Source organism: Phyllostomus discolor, chromosome 3, assembly GCF_004126475.2.
Source record: "Phyllostomus discolor isolate MPI-MPIP mPhyDis1 chromosome 3, mPhyDis1.pri.v3, whole genome shotgun sequence".
In the NCBI taxonomy this organism is placed as follows: Eukaryota; Metazoa; Chordata; class Mammalia; order Chiroptera; family Phyllostomidae; genus Phyllostomus; species Phyllostomus discolor.
In genome coordinates, this window is record NC_040905.2 from 155,938,169 (window position 1) to 155,953,635 (window position 15,467).

Here is a 15,467-nt window from a genome sequence, read left to right on the forward strand (position 1 = left end):
TATGTGACCTCAAAAGCACAGCAAGATCAAAAACAGGTTGGGCTCAAACTAAAAAGCTTCTGTACAGCAAAGGAATTAAAGGACAGAATGAAAGGCAACCTACACAAAAGCAGAAAATATTTGCAAATAATATATATCTGATAATGTAACAGTGGAAAATTCTAACAGTAGGAAATTGTAATCCACCCACCATTCTTTTGACATTGTTTGGCAGGTACTGACTCTGATAATGTAACTTACAGATAAACAGCATTATTTGTAGAAGAATCCTAGGAACTATCCTCTCCGACCTTCAAGCACCCCAGCTCCAGCTCACTGACCTTCCATGGTGCCAGGTTGATGGTGTGAAGCCGGGAATGACTAAACAGGACGATGCACACCGAACCATCACTTGCCTTATTGGAATGAACTGTGCTCATCTACACGTAAAGAACTTTTCACACCCCTTCCTTGATCTCTTTGTTCTGTTCCCCCCTCCTTCCTTATCACAAAGCTCTGCCTTTAATGAAAGATGGAGATGGGCTTTGTGACAGAAGTCCCCTATCTTCCAGAAGATGGGCTTTTATAAGTAAGTCCCCCATCTTCCAAATGGCCAGAATCTGCAAATGAACCATTTTCATTTACATCAGAACCTGCCTGTCAAGTATTGACTTTTGTAGTAGCAGGCAACTGGGCCTGATTTCATTTACAATAAGGGGTTAATATCCAAAATATAAAAGGAACTCCTAAAGTTCAATAGAAAAAAATCCAAAAATAACTAGATTAAAAAATAGGCGAAGGACTCAAACATTTCCCCAAAGAAGATATGCAAATGTCTAAAAGGTACCTGAAAAGATGCTTACTATCATAATCATTTGGGAAAATGCAAAACAAAACAACATTGAGATTTAACTCATGCCTGCTAAAATGGCTATTATATTAAAGAGAGAAAATATGAGAGAAAGAGAGAGAGAGAGAGAGAGAAGTGTTGGTGAAGATGTGAAGAAATTTGGACCTTGTAAAATGGTAGAGAAGATGTAAAATTGTGTAACAATTTTAGAAAAAATGCAGTATGGAATTTTATCAAAAATAAAAACATTAAAAATAAAACTACCATATTGTCCAGCAACCCCACTTCTAGGCATGATCCCACATAATTGAAATCATGCTCTTGAAGTATATCTGTACTCCTGTGTTGATTATAGCATCACTCACAGTGGCCAAGATGTGGAATCAACTAAATGTCTATCAATGGATGAATGGATTTTAAAAAATGGAAAAATGGCATTTACAAACAATGGAATAATATTTAGCCTTTAAAAAGAAGGAAATTCTGCCATATGGGGCAAGTGAACGAACTTGGAGGACACTGTGCTTATTGAAATAAGTCCTTCATAGAATAATAAACACTGCATGACTCCACTAAAATAGTTAAACTCCTAGAAACAGAGAGTAAAAGGTTGGTTGTCAGGGGCTGAACAGAGGAGAAAATGGGGTTGCCGTTCAATAGGTGAAAAGTTTCAGTTATATGAGATGAATAAATTGTGGAGATCTCTGCACAACTTTGTTTCTATAGTTTTCAAATCTGTAATATGCTCTTAAAAATTTAAGAGTGTAGATCTCATGTCAAGTGTTCTTACCACAACTAAAACAAAATAGACAAAAAACCCAAACACCTTTTGACACACATCTGTGCTTCTGCTCCTTCTGAACTCCAGTAAAATGAGGGAAAAGAGACAATATGTACAGATGTATACTGACAAAGAGATGAAAAAAAAAAGTGTCAACAAAATCCTGAGGATGAAAAAGTGATAGACAAATGTTAAAAAATTTATCAGAGCAGAGAAAGCTGAATTCTATGTCATGAAAAGTGGAAGGCAATAACTGTGTTAGAGGAACTCTGGAAACTCAGTAAATCTAGGTTCCACATGACTATGAAGGAACTGCATAATGTGAGCCCGAAAGCCAGAACTGTTTAAAACAATGTGTCAGTTATACATGGGAACCCTTTGCAGCCCCTGAAACTGGGTGAGTGCCCATTTAGCAGAAACACTTGAGAGTTTATATCTGCAGAGAATGAACATCAAAGGATCTGCCCTTACACAAACAAGGTCAAACTGAGAGTAGACACCATTCAGAGTCTGAACTGAAACAAACTGAGTTCAATGAAACCTGTTGTGCATGTTGACTGATAAGATGTCTATCTATCCTCACAAATAATATCCCAAATTCTGACTAATATAATTATAATTGCTAAGAAAGTCATTGAACTAAAATAAGACAACCATACTGCATATTTTTTAGTAAACTATATACAAACCATCCTGTATTTAAGTAGAAATATCCATAATAGTGAATATATTGATATATTATGCACACACAAATAAATTGGGGTGGAATGCTCAAAAATACTAAAGTATGTATTAAGCTAAATAAAATTGAAATTACTTATTGGAAATGGGCGTCATGGTTTTCAGAAATGAATGCTGTGGAAATCATCCTTATTTCTTTCTTTTGAAAGATTATAATGCAATTTTTTATTCTTCCTCATTTAAAAAAAAAAAACTAGTGAAAATCTTCCCCCAGACAGAGGGAAATCAACACTATATTTATGGACCTGGCTGATTCCTTTTTGTTTTGCATAGCCCTAAGCCTGCATTCTCCTGGTCCGCTGCTGGGCTGGGCAGGGCAGCTGTCTTATATTTAGTTCCTAAAGCCCAGTTTAATTACTTTCTTGTTCAAAAATTATTTTATTTGCAATTTTATTAACTAGAGAAATGAAATGTTGCCTGCATTCATTCCAATGTGCTGTAGCTAATGTTGCCTACTTTACCTATAAACTCTGTCTGAATTCTCTGTGTGCTTGGTGGATGTAGCAGGTTTTACGTCTGCATCAGAATGCTGCAAATCTCCTTATTTGAGGTCTCCAACAAAAACAGATTTATACCATTAAACAGAAGTATACTGAATGTGATAGCATTAAAAGAGTGCTCAATTCAACTTAAACATAAAATATCCTTAAGTGAAGTTGAAGATGTTCTGAATGGTTAAAATTCTCTGACTGCTGAGACCTGAAAGGAAGCAATAGTTGTATATCTGAGAGCATAATGAAAAGTAGGTCAAATGCAAGAAACCAGAGACAGATATACTTATGCAATAGGAATTCTTATCATTTATTTTATAATTTATGTACATGCTTATTCATGCATCAAAAACTGTATAATTCAGTTTAAAATGACTGTAAGATGATCTTCCTTGCGGTAGACTTACAAACCTTTCAGAAATTTTTGCCATTTTTATATATTATTTATTTGAAATGTTGCAACCTATAGACAAATTGAAAGAATAATACAATGAATATCTATATGCCTTTAACTTTTGTCTACCAGCTTTTACATTTTGCCACATTTGCTTAATCTCCATATATTTACAGACTACTTTTGGGTGAATAATTTGAAAGTAATTGCTAACATCATGACACATAATACTGAAGTATGCATAATAACATTACTCTAAAAAATAATCATATTATTAAAAGTTCAGTTTTAAAGTAGGATTTAGCATGAGTCTCTACGGAAGAAGCAGGGCCAATGTGCCCTTTCTCTTGTATGTTAATTTTATTTTTTTGCTTTCCCCTCCCTTATGACTGTTTCTCTTGACAATCATACATGAGTATGAATGAAAAGACATATAATTAAGCCAAGAATTTCCAAAATTGAAAGTATATATGTAGCACAGTTGTAACATAGGGTTCAGAAATATTTTATTTTGTTGTGTTATCAGTTTAATCAATACTTTAAAGATTATGTACACCAAATTTAGTTCTCATTCCTAGAATAAAAAATTATTCACTTAATGAAATGTATTCACAACAATCACAGAATCAGTTTATACTGTAATTTTCATTCACTATATTAATTTCTATAAATTATATAAGAAATTTTCTGTCATTTTTAACTTAGCATTATCAAAATAAAATTTTAATTACTTATTAAAACAGAAAACTTCCAATTAAAGTAAGATAACTCTCAGTGTTGTATCCGGGTGTAGTCTGTCCAGAAAGTATCCATCCACATAGAAAATACTACAAAAAATAGACCTTTATTGAAGAATACACAAGATAAAAGAAACATTGCATGTAGGACAATGGTGCCTCAGCCTCCTTCAAAGTAGGCACATTGGGACCTCACACAGTTCTCCCAATCACCATCAGCTGCCCTGTTGTATTTTCCTGTCTCATCAATAGTCTTCCCTTTTAAAGGCGATTTTAGTTTTGAGAAAAGTCAGAAGTCACAGGGTGCCAAATCTGGGTTGTAGGGGCACCAAGTCACTTGGGTGATTTGATGTTTCACAAAAGATCTCTGCACAAGATGTGATGCATCAGCAGGAGCATTATTGTGATGAAGCTGCCAATCACCATTTGCCCATATCTATGACCTTCTGAATCATCTGACTAGTTTCTAAGGAATGTTCAAGATTAACTCAAAATGTGATGTAGATTTGTTGCTCTACTCTTTCAGTCATGTTGAATGTGACGGCCACACAGTACACATGCTCACTCAATGGCATCTACCACCCCCACTTATTAATACCATGAAGTCATCATTATTCATGAATTCACAAGTCCACTCTCCTTAGCTACCAGGTTACATCAATGTCATGCAAACCATTCTTATTATATTAACAATGGCTGGACTTTTTCTAGACAGACTCAATACAGACTGTCCCTTCGCCTTTATATATACTCATTGCACAGCATAATGCCCCATAGAGAGTATTTCATACATTTATTAAATATATGTGTGGCTAAATGAGACTACTTAATCAGAAAGTTAAATAGAAACTCTTAATTATTCTGTCTTTAAAGGCATAAAGAAATTTGAATGCTTAAGGAATTAAAAGTTTTAGGTAGATTTTACTAACATACGTTCACAATGACAAAGGGGTGAATACTCTTCCTAATGCAAGTTATGTAGCCTTTGATAACTTCGTGCAAATCATAATAGAGCTGTTTTTTTATTTCTTTCAAGTTTGCAAATATATATTCTATTTTGCTTCAATTCTCATTTCTTACTGTCATTTTTTTCATTTTCTAGGTTAATGATACTTTGGTTAATTAGGGAAGAGTATTTTGTGAGAACTTTCTACACCCTTTTGTTGTAGGAAGACAAGGGAAAGGAAGTAGGAGAATTCAGTTTATTGAATATTCACCAAATGCTTCAATGTGTCACAGAAGCATTTGGATACAATAAACAGTAAGATAAAGTAATTTTCTACTTTCTTTGTAGTCTGCAGGAAGAGTTTGTAGATTGATGAAAACTAATTCCAGATTATGAGTAAGAACTCTTTTGGAAGTTGATAATTATACACAATAATTTATCTTTTTTAAAAAGATAGATATTCTGTACATAAACATTAGAATTTCAAAATATTTGATTTTAAGTCATTTGCTGCAGTTATAAGTAAAAGAATTTTAAAAAGAGAAAAGGGCAGATATTTCATTAGGTTATATTTTTAAAATATATTTTATTGATTATGCTATTATAGTTGTCCTATTTTTTTCTCCCCTTTATTCCCCTCTGCAATGCACCATCCACCACCCCTTCCACCGGCACTCCCCATACCTTAGCTCATGTTCATGGGTCATACATGTAAATTCTTTGGCTTCTCCATTTCCTGTACTATTCTTAACCTCCCCCTGTCTATTTTGTACTTACCATTTATATTTCTTATTCCCTGTACCTTTTCCCCCATTCTTACCCCTACCCCTCTCTGCTGATAATCCCCCATGTGATCACCATTTCTGTGATTCTGTTGCTGGTCTAGTTGTTTGCTTAGTTTGTTTTCAGGTTCAGTTGTTGATAGTTGTGAGTTTGTTGTCATTTTATTGTTTATATTTTTTATCTTCCTCTTTTTCTTAGAAACGTCCCTTTAACATTTCACATAATAAGGGCTTGGTGCTGATGAACTCTTTTAACTTTACCTTCTCTGGGAAGCACTTTATTTGCCCTTCCATTCTAAATGAAAGCTTTGCTGTATAGAGTAATCTTGGATGTAGTTCCTTGTCTTTTATGATTTTGAATACTTCTTTCCAGTCCCTTCTTGTCTGCAAGATTTCTTTTGAGAAATCAGCTGATAGTCTTATGGGAACTCCTTTGTAGGTAACTGTTTCCTTTTCTCTTACTGCTTTTAAGATTCTCTCCTTATCTTTAATCTTGGGTGATGTAATTATGATGTGCTTTGGTGTGTGCTTCCTTGGGTGCAACTTCTTTGGGACTCTCTGAACTTCCTGGATTTCCTGGAGGTCCATTTCCTTTGACAGATTGGGGAAGTTTTTCTTCATTATTTTTTCAAATAAGTTTTCAATTTCTTGCTCATCCTCTGCTCCTTCTGACACCCTTATAATTGTGATGTTGAAAGGTTTAAAGTTATCCTAGAGGTTCCTAAGCCTCTCCTCATTTTTTTGAATTCTTGTTTCATCATTCTTTCTGGTTGAATGTTTATTTCTTTCTTCTGCTCCAAACCGTTGATTTGAGTCTGGGTTTCCTTCCCTTCATTGTCATTTCCCTATTTTTCTTTAATTCACTTTTCATAGCCTTCATTTCTTCCTTTATTTTGCATCTGTACTTGATCATTACCATGAACATCCTGATTACCAGTGTTTTGAACTCTGCATGTGATACTTTGGCTATCTCTTCATCACTTAGTTGTACTTTTTCTGGAGTTTTTATCTGTTCTTTCATTTGGGCCATATTTCTTTGTCTCCATGTACCTGTTACATTGCAAGGGGCAGAGCCTTAGGTGTTCACCAAGGCGGGACAACCCATTTTGCTGAGTTGTGCTGTATGTTGGGGGCGGGGGGCACGGAGAAGCAACAACAATGCTGCCTTCTCAGCTCTCACCCTGCTTTCAGTCACTTCCTCTGCTATCCACAAGCAAGATGAGCCCTTCTAGTGCTGATTCCAAGGTTGGGTTGGGTTTGTATATGTTCTAGGATCCTGTGGCTCCCTCCAAGGGACTCTCCTTTGAGTCTGGCAGTTTCTCCTTTTGCCACAACCATCAAAGAATTTTACAGCTAGAGGTTGTGTGCTTTCTTTTCCCACACTGGAACCCTGGTTTGCCCAGGCTGTCTCACTCCCCAGTTATTCCTCCAGACTTATCTGCACATGAATGTGGGACCTCTAGGTCCTCAAGCTGCTGCCTTGCCATGCATTCCTTCTGCCCTGGCTGCCTGTCTCCATCACTTCTATCAGAATGGATGCTGGTCTCTTTTTTAAATCCTTGGTTGTCAGGCTTCCAAACAGTTCAGTTTTCTGGTAGTTCTGGTTATTTTTGTTTTAAAATGGTTGTTATCTTTCTTTTGATTGTGCAAGGAAGTAAAGCATTATCTACCAAGTTTCCCTCTTAGCCAGAAACCTAATCAGATGTTTTAATTATGTAATATAATGGCTACCATCTACATTCTTTTTTGTTTTCCCATATGCTGAATATATCCTTCCATCAACAAGTCCCTTTGCTTTTGTAATATGGTATATCTCCAGTGTCAAACAGAAAGTTATCATTTCATGTGGTCCTTTAATAATTTTTTTAGGAGAATAAGAAGTCAACCTGTTTCTCATGTGATTCTTGTGAGTTCCATAGCTTGAGAAAGATACTTTTATGCCATGATTATAAACATTGTTTTATTGTTATTGTTGTTCTATTCTACTGCACTATTAGAAATGTAGCCTAATCTCTTTCGTTCTCCTTTTGTTTTCTTGAGTGATACTGTTTCATCTCTGGTACCTAGTACTGATTTGTACCCATAATGCAGTCTATGATCACAAGCCTCATTTACCTCTCTGGATATCATGAAGGCGGTCACAGAGATAATGTCAAACTTATAAATTTGTTCTTCAGATTTCAAAAACAAGCTTCTAAAATAGTTTTTTTTTTTTCCTTGTGGCCTCAGGCGATATTCTCTCTTAATTTCTCACAATTTAAACATTTACAGCTGTACCCTCTAGATTATCTCTCATTCAACATGGTTATTAAATCAATATTCAAATAATGTTTTAAGTATTCAATAGCAAATATGCCTCACTGAATTTTGTTTATTATTATAATTTAACATTAATAAAATATTATTTTAAAGTAACTTTTAATATTAAAAATGAATGTTTACCCAGAACAAGAAATAGAAGATACACTAATTTTTCTTTTGAGTCTTATGTAAAAATCATAATATTATACATTTTCACAAATATGAAATAGTGAGTTAATAGAATTACATGGTAATTCATAGAACCTGAGTTTTTGTTGCCCCAAAATAATGATCTTTGCTGTTTCAAAAAAAAACAAAAACTCAAAACATCTATATATTAAGTTCTGTCTACTACTCAACAACTCAGTGAAATTTCCCTTCCAAAATAGACATAAAATTCATCTAATTTCTCTAAAATTTTGAACATCTTACCTTTTGAGTTATTTTATTTTAATTATCATGTGCTATGTTCTCGAACAGAGGGAATTATCCAAGGTATGTGTTCTGTGGGCAGAAACTTCTGGGAACATCTTAGAAGTAAGCTTGTCCCAATGCTCAAATTAATTTCAGGGTAAGAATCATGATATTAGTCTTAAACTTCATAGCTTACTATATTGCACAATTGTTGTCTTACATGGCAGGCCCTATTTATTATGGTCTGATTAGGGCAACGAACCATAATGGAATGTCTGGCCTATGGAATTTTCCAGGACTTAGAACTATCATTGGTAATCTGTGACTGACTTTGGCAAGCTGGCATGGTAGGGCACCCTATTCCCAATTCCTTATCCCACTGACGTGTCGATCATCACCTACAGTCCACTGGAAGCAGAAGAGAGATTTGGGGAGGCCATTATATCTCATGTTTATTATCTACATCTCATTTTTGATGTTTCAAATAGTGCAAGATGCAAGTTCATACGTGTCAAATAAGGGGCTGATAGGCTTTTATCTTCTGCCATGTCAGAGAGCCATTTAAGTGAAACTCACACATATCAATCACTTCAAGTGTCATCCAGCATGGCGACGATGCCTGCTGTTTTCCCAAAAGAATGAAAAAGAGTGTTGGTAGTACCTGTGTATTATTTCTTTCATCTCTGAATCCAGCATTTGTCTTCTTTATCTAGTCATAAACATGATTAAGTCAGTATACTCATATGACAGAAAAGTTATAGAACTTTGGGTAAAATATTTTCTTGGTATTCTGAAAAAAATATTTAATAAATGCACTTTTATAATTGTAACTCTGTTTACATTAAGATTTGTTCATTGTTATTTAAATAGAATTTATGCAGGCAACTGCCAACTTTTGGGAAAATGAAGATGGGACTAATTGAATGGGGGAAATTAAGATAAATGACTATGGCCACTTTCAGTTAATTTGGCAGACAAAACTGTTAATTTCCCTTTTCTATTTCTCACATATAATAATGCTTGGAATGAAAACAATTAATAAATTCTGGAGCTCAAAACCAGGAAATACAAATATCCAATGGAAGACATAAAAATAAATTCAAAATCAGAATTGAGAGAGAACTAAAACCCAGGTGCTTCCACCCTAATTAGAACCAGATATGATCCTTAATGACTCTGGTTTAATGCTCCACATCAGTGGTTCTACTTTTTTTGTCTTAAAAACCATGTAAGCTCTTAAAAATTAAGATCTCAAAGAGCTATTATTTATTCATTTGTTGTATCCTCTCTCTGCCCACTAAAGAAAAATCTATTTTTACTCCCTTATTCTTCAACAACTCCCTTCCCACAGACATTACGAGCATGTGAGCACAAACAAGTCTACTATGCCAGAGTACATCTCCAAAATTTGGAAATTGCAAATAATAAGTTAAACTGAGGTAAGATTGGAGCAAACATGGATATAAGATGGAGAAGAAGGCCAGTAGGTAATGATAAATAAAAGAAAAATGACTGGCATTTTGGTGGTTGTTGTTAAAAGTAGTACTGTGTTAAGCAAATTAATAGGAAGAAGAAAATAATGTTTTAGAATATTGCTGTGATCTATGTTATCCCTTCATGAGGCATGAAGAAGATGATTTGACTTCGGGTGGTGGGCACATAATGCAATATGAAGATCATGTATCATCCAAATGTACACGTGAAACCTATATAATTTTATTGACCAATGTAACCATGATAAATTTAACAAAAAGATAAAATAAAGACACTACAACTATAAAGAATAATTAAATGTAAGTAAATATATCATTTTATTGCAAACTACATTTACTTAAATACCATATAATCTTATCATTGTTTTAGAAAACCAGTAATAGCAGTAAAGACAATAGTAACAAAAACTAGATAATTAATGTCTCAGGAGTGATGACTACAGGAAAATTATTAGAGAGAAATTGAAAGAAGTTGCCCAAAACTTCCAAAAGGAGAGCAATCTAAGAGAGATAGACACATGTAAAGATAAAGTGTGACTCAGAAATGGTCTACAACCACACAACTATACAGCTTACTGGCTACATTGACTTGGATTTCCTATTTGGAGGTCTTCACTAACTTGATTTTACTAGTTCAATGCTTTCAAGATGAAAATATGATAATAATCCTGGGAACTTTTGCCTAGGAAGATAAATGTTTCAAATAACTTTTTCTATTTTTCAGGAAACTGTTGAAAATAAAATACATTTAAATAAATGTCAGACTGTTCAACTTTTCAATAGATAGACTCAAACAGCTTTATTTCTCAAGAGACTTCCAAAGCCTCACCTCAAAATTTTTGACTTGCTAGAATCTTATAATATTTACCTAATACTTATTAAGCCCTCACTTTAAATTAGACTTGTCTTACATCAGACTCCAAATCCTCATAAATTTTCTAACTTTGTCCTTACCTTATGAGACTCTGCCAAGAATCTGTCAAGTTGGTTATTTCCCTTAGCTGGGTAAGAATAAGTACATCTTCACCTTATCATCAGGTTGTCTTGGTGCTGGTTTCAGGAAGCAAGGATTTGACAGGAGGCAGCCAACTGCTTGAGGTATTAACAGAAATGAGGAGGGGGTTAGGGGATTGAGGGATTGAGCAAAAAGGAAAAAGGACTCATGGGTATGGACAAGTGTGGTGGTTGTGGGGGTAGGGGGTAGGGGATAGGGGATAGGAAAGGGTATATGGGGGTAAATAGCAATGAAAAATATTATTTAAAAGAGAATAGCTTTAATCTGATAGCTCTGATGTACAATATTTTGAAAGAGAATATCAAGAGATGAACCTGTAGAGACAGGCCAGGGTACGATTCTGAAGGGTTCTGTATGCCATTCAATACAACGTGGCTGTTAGTCAGAAACAAAAGGCTAATATACAAGAAGGATGACTTGGCTATATTTTTAGCTTCTTTTTTAAAAAAATATTTTATTTATTTATTTTTAGAGAGGGAAGGGAGGGAGGAGGAGAGAGAGAGAGAGAGAGAGAGAAAGAGAGAAAGGGAGAGAGAGAGAGAGAAACATCAATGTGCGGTTGCTGGGGGTTATGGCCTGCAACCCAGGAATGTACCCTGGCTGGGAATCAAACCTGGGACACTTTGGTTCCCAGCCTGCACTCAATCCACTGAGCTACGCCAGCCAGGGCCTATTTTTAGCTTCTTTTTAAAAATATATCTTTGGGAGCTAAAAATTATACAGTCCTTTAGAAATATTAATTTAAATTCTTAAGTAAATGAGATGATATATTTTATGATTTGATCATATGTAATCCAAGAGGATTGTAATGTTTCTATAATACATAATTTCTGATATAGAAAATAAACATTTGTAATTCTGGCCTACAGAAAATTTTAGTATTATATTTCCCTATTATAAAAACTAGAAAATTTTAGTATTATATTTTCCCTATTATAAAAAGCTAGAATATATTTGTTATGATTATTATTAAATTAATTTTAAAGAATAAAGCATGAACTTTAGAATATGGAATTCAGTTCTTTTGAGCCCATTTAACCTCAATGGTCAGGTGCCAAAACAAAAGTGTTAGTGAGAACCACAGATACTTAGCTCTTCGAGAAGTTCTATGATGACCACATGGAGTATCACAACTATGATGATCACAAATTGTCATTAATGTTAAAATTCAAAATAGTGCCCTGGCTGGCGTAGCTCAGTGGATTGAGCGTGGGCTTCGAACCAAAGTGTTGCAGGTTCGATTCCCAGTCAGGGTATATGCCTAGGTTGCAGGCCATGACCCCTAGCAACTGCACATTGATGTTTCTCTCTCTCTCTCTCTCTTTCTCTGTCCCTTCCCTCTCTAAAAATAAATAAATAAAATCTTTTAAAAAATTCAAAATAGTAAAATATTAGAATGGTTGTATGTTTTGAATATCTGTTTAGTGTACTTCAAGATATTGGTATATTTAAAACATGAAGACAATTTAATAGGACAGGTAAATTATAGAGCAGTTTTCTTCAGGCTTCTGCTTCTGAGCTTATTGCAAAATATGTGAATGACTACTGTGGTAGTCTGGTCAAGTGATCTGACTACTCTCTTAAAAAAGTATGTATATAACAATAGCCAAGTGCTGGAAACAGCCTAAGTGCCCATCAGTAACTGAGTGGATCAAAAAACTGTGGTACATTTACATAGTGGAATACTATGCAGCAGAAAGAAAGAAGAAACTCCTACTTTTTGTCACAGTATGGATAGAACTGGAGAGCATTATGCCAAGTGAAATAAGCCAGTCAGTGAAAGACAAATACCATATAATATCACCTTTAACTGGAACCTAAACAACAAAACAAACAAGCAAGCAAAATATAACCAAGACATGGAAATAAAGAACAGGCTGACAGTGACCAGAGGGGTGAGAGGAACAGATAATGGGGCAAAGAAGGGGGAGGGTCATCAAGGAACATGTATAAAGGACCCATGGACAAAGCCAAGGTGCGGTAGGATTGAGGGTGGGAGGTGGAGGTGGGGAGGGGGAGGGAGAGCAGTGGGAGGAAAATGGGGAAAACTGTAATTGAACAACAATAAAAAAAAGAAAAAAAAAGAATAGAACAGAACCAGTAACACAGTAATTAATTTTAGCTGTCATCTAAAGATTACACTGAAAATGAATACCATCTTAACCTTTGAGTGTCTAACATTCTGATGGGTAGAAATAACCAGAAGTTTAACTTCCAGTAGACTCTCAACCCTATAATCTACCATGAAACTTGGTCTAAATAGAAGGTTTTACACAAACCTAAAAAATAAAAAGTGTATATAAAAATTATAGTATTCTTAAGATGTTAATTTCAAATAGCACTAACTTTATTTTCCTCATGCAAATTAAAGTGAAATATCAATAAGTACAAGGTAGTATTGTTAAAGTATTATAATTTAATCCTTTAAAATCTAATTACCATTTTATAGATGAGAAAATTGAAGCACAGTTCACTGAGCTAGATGTGATAAAATAACTATTTCTTTTGCTATTATATAGATTAAACCAAACAGATATATTACAAATAAAAAGAGAAATATTTCCAATGAAACCTAGTCAAGTTATTTTGTATATGCATTTGTAATGACCACAAAAGTTTTTCTTTTCCATTCCAAGTTAAATAGAATGTTCGATTAAATATAATTGAATTTAATAATTAGTAATAAAATTAGACCTGGTGCACATAAAACAGAGACGTATGTAATAATTTTCTAGACAAACATTTTAAATTTTGTAATAAGGAAATAAACTCTAATTTCTAATAAATAGATGAAAATCATACAAACTTCCTGACAAACATAGGTAATACCTCAACATATATTAACCCTGTTTTAAATACTTTAAAATACTATAAGGAAACAAGATTTCCAATCAGCATTTTAAATTGAATAATAGAAGTTTAGTAGACCAAGAAAACTTATTTAACTATCCAAAAATTTTAACAATGCTGCTTTCTAACTATTATGATTCTTTATAATTTTCCCACTCTCATGCTCCCAGAGACAACTATCTTTTTCAATGCAGAGTCTTATGAAATATTTTCCTTAGGACATACCTGGTTATCTGGAGTTCTTTCTTATATTCTACAGAATTACTATGTGAAAAGGAAGTAAGAAATACATCACTAATTATAAATGCTATTGGGAATTTTATGTTTGCTCAGCAGATTTGACACATAGAGTGAATTTTCTTTGCTTCAGAATCAAAAATTATGTTCCTTCACAAAGTTCCAATGTTATCCAAACCAGCTTTGAAGTCTAAAATTTTTAATTTGGTAAATTCTCCTAAAATGTTGACTGAATACACTTTGTAGAAATTATGGTCTGAGCTTGGGGGATATTTTAACAAATTTTGCAGCTATGTTAATGACATTCTGAAATTTCACTCAAGAAAGGTTAGTTTATTATTGTTCACTTCAAGGTATATTGTAGTTCAACAAATGTAACTGTTTATCCAATGATCTTCTCAGAAGCTCTACAGGGTGTTATGAAAGAGCTACCCAGCAAGCAGGTAGTCCAGAGCAAAATGTCTTTGAATCAATTCCATCATCCTTATGGTTGGGATGGGGGAAGAGAAAACATAGATCAAGTTCCTGATTCTTTTTCTCCAATTAGAATATTAGACCTAATATCTACCAAGTAATTTCAGAGAAAGTTTAAAGTCTGTCTACCTATTATTCTACCTGTTAGTGCTTTATCAACTGAATATTTCTTCAATTTCTAATTTGCTGAGCAATATGGGAAGTTCAGAAGACATATATTTTGTAATTGCTATGTGCTAAAAACTATTGATGGAAATCATAAGAAGAGCAACATCATGTTCCTTTAACTATACTACTTTCTGATATGAGAGTTAACAGTAACGTATACATGCTCTTGTTTAAAAAACAGAAGCATGTATTTTCAATGGAAAATGATTTATAAAAATATTTAAAAATCTATTATAATTTTTATAAAATATACATGATACTTTAGATTAACTTCCTAGACATTTAATAATTCAAACAAAATAAAACAAACCCAGGATATGGAGAAGAATAAGAAAGACATATAAATCAGTAATTAAAAAATGGTCTCATTTCTCCAAAAATACAATGGGAGTAGTAGGGGAGACTTGTGTAATGTTGTAATCTATATACCTGGGTTTTGGGAGATAATTAAAATTTATATACACTGACAAAAATGGGACAAACATTCCAGGCAGAAAAAGAAGCATGCATAATTCAAAAAAAGTTTAACTACTTGAGAAAATAGCAAGGAAATTTGCTATAATAAATTATCTACCTGTTATGCTAGTTTATTTTCATGTATGCTTTTAAAAGAGTTGCTGTTTTTAGCAGTCAGTGGTGTGTGAACTAAATAGTCCAGTGTACTGAAGTCCAGTTAAGTTATCTAGCTTTCTCCTATTGTTGTGAGCGTTGAGGTCTTGAGTGCCTTATTTATACAGGCTAATTCACATATTCTGTTGTGTTTTTTTTTCGTGTTAAGAGTGCTTTTACTTCTTGTCTGTTAGCCATATTTAGA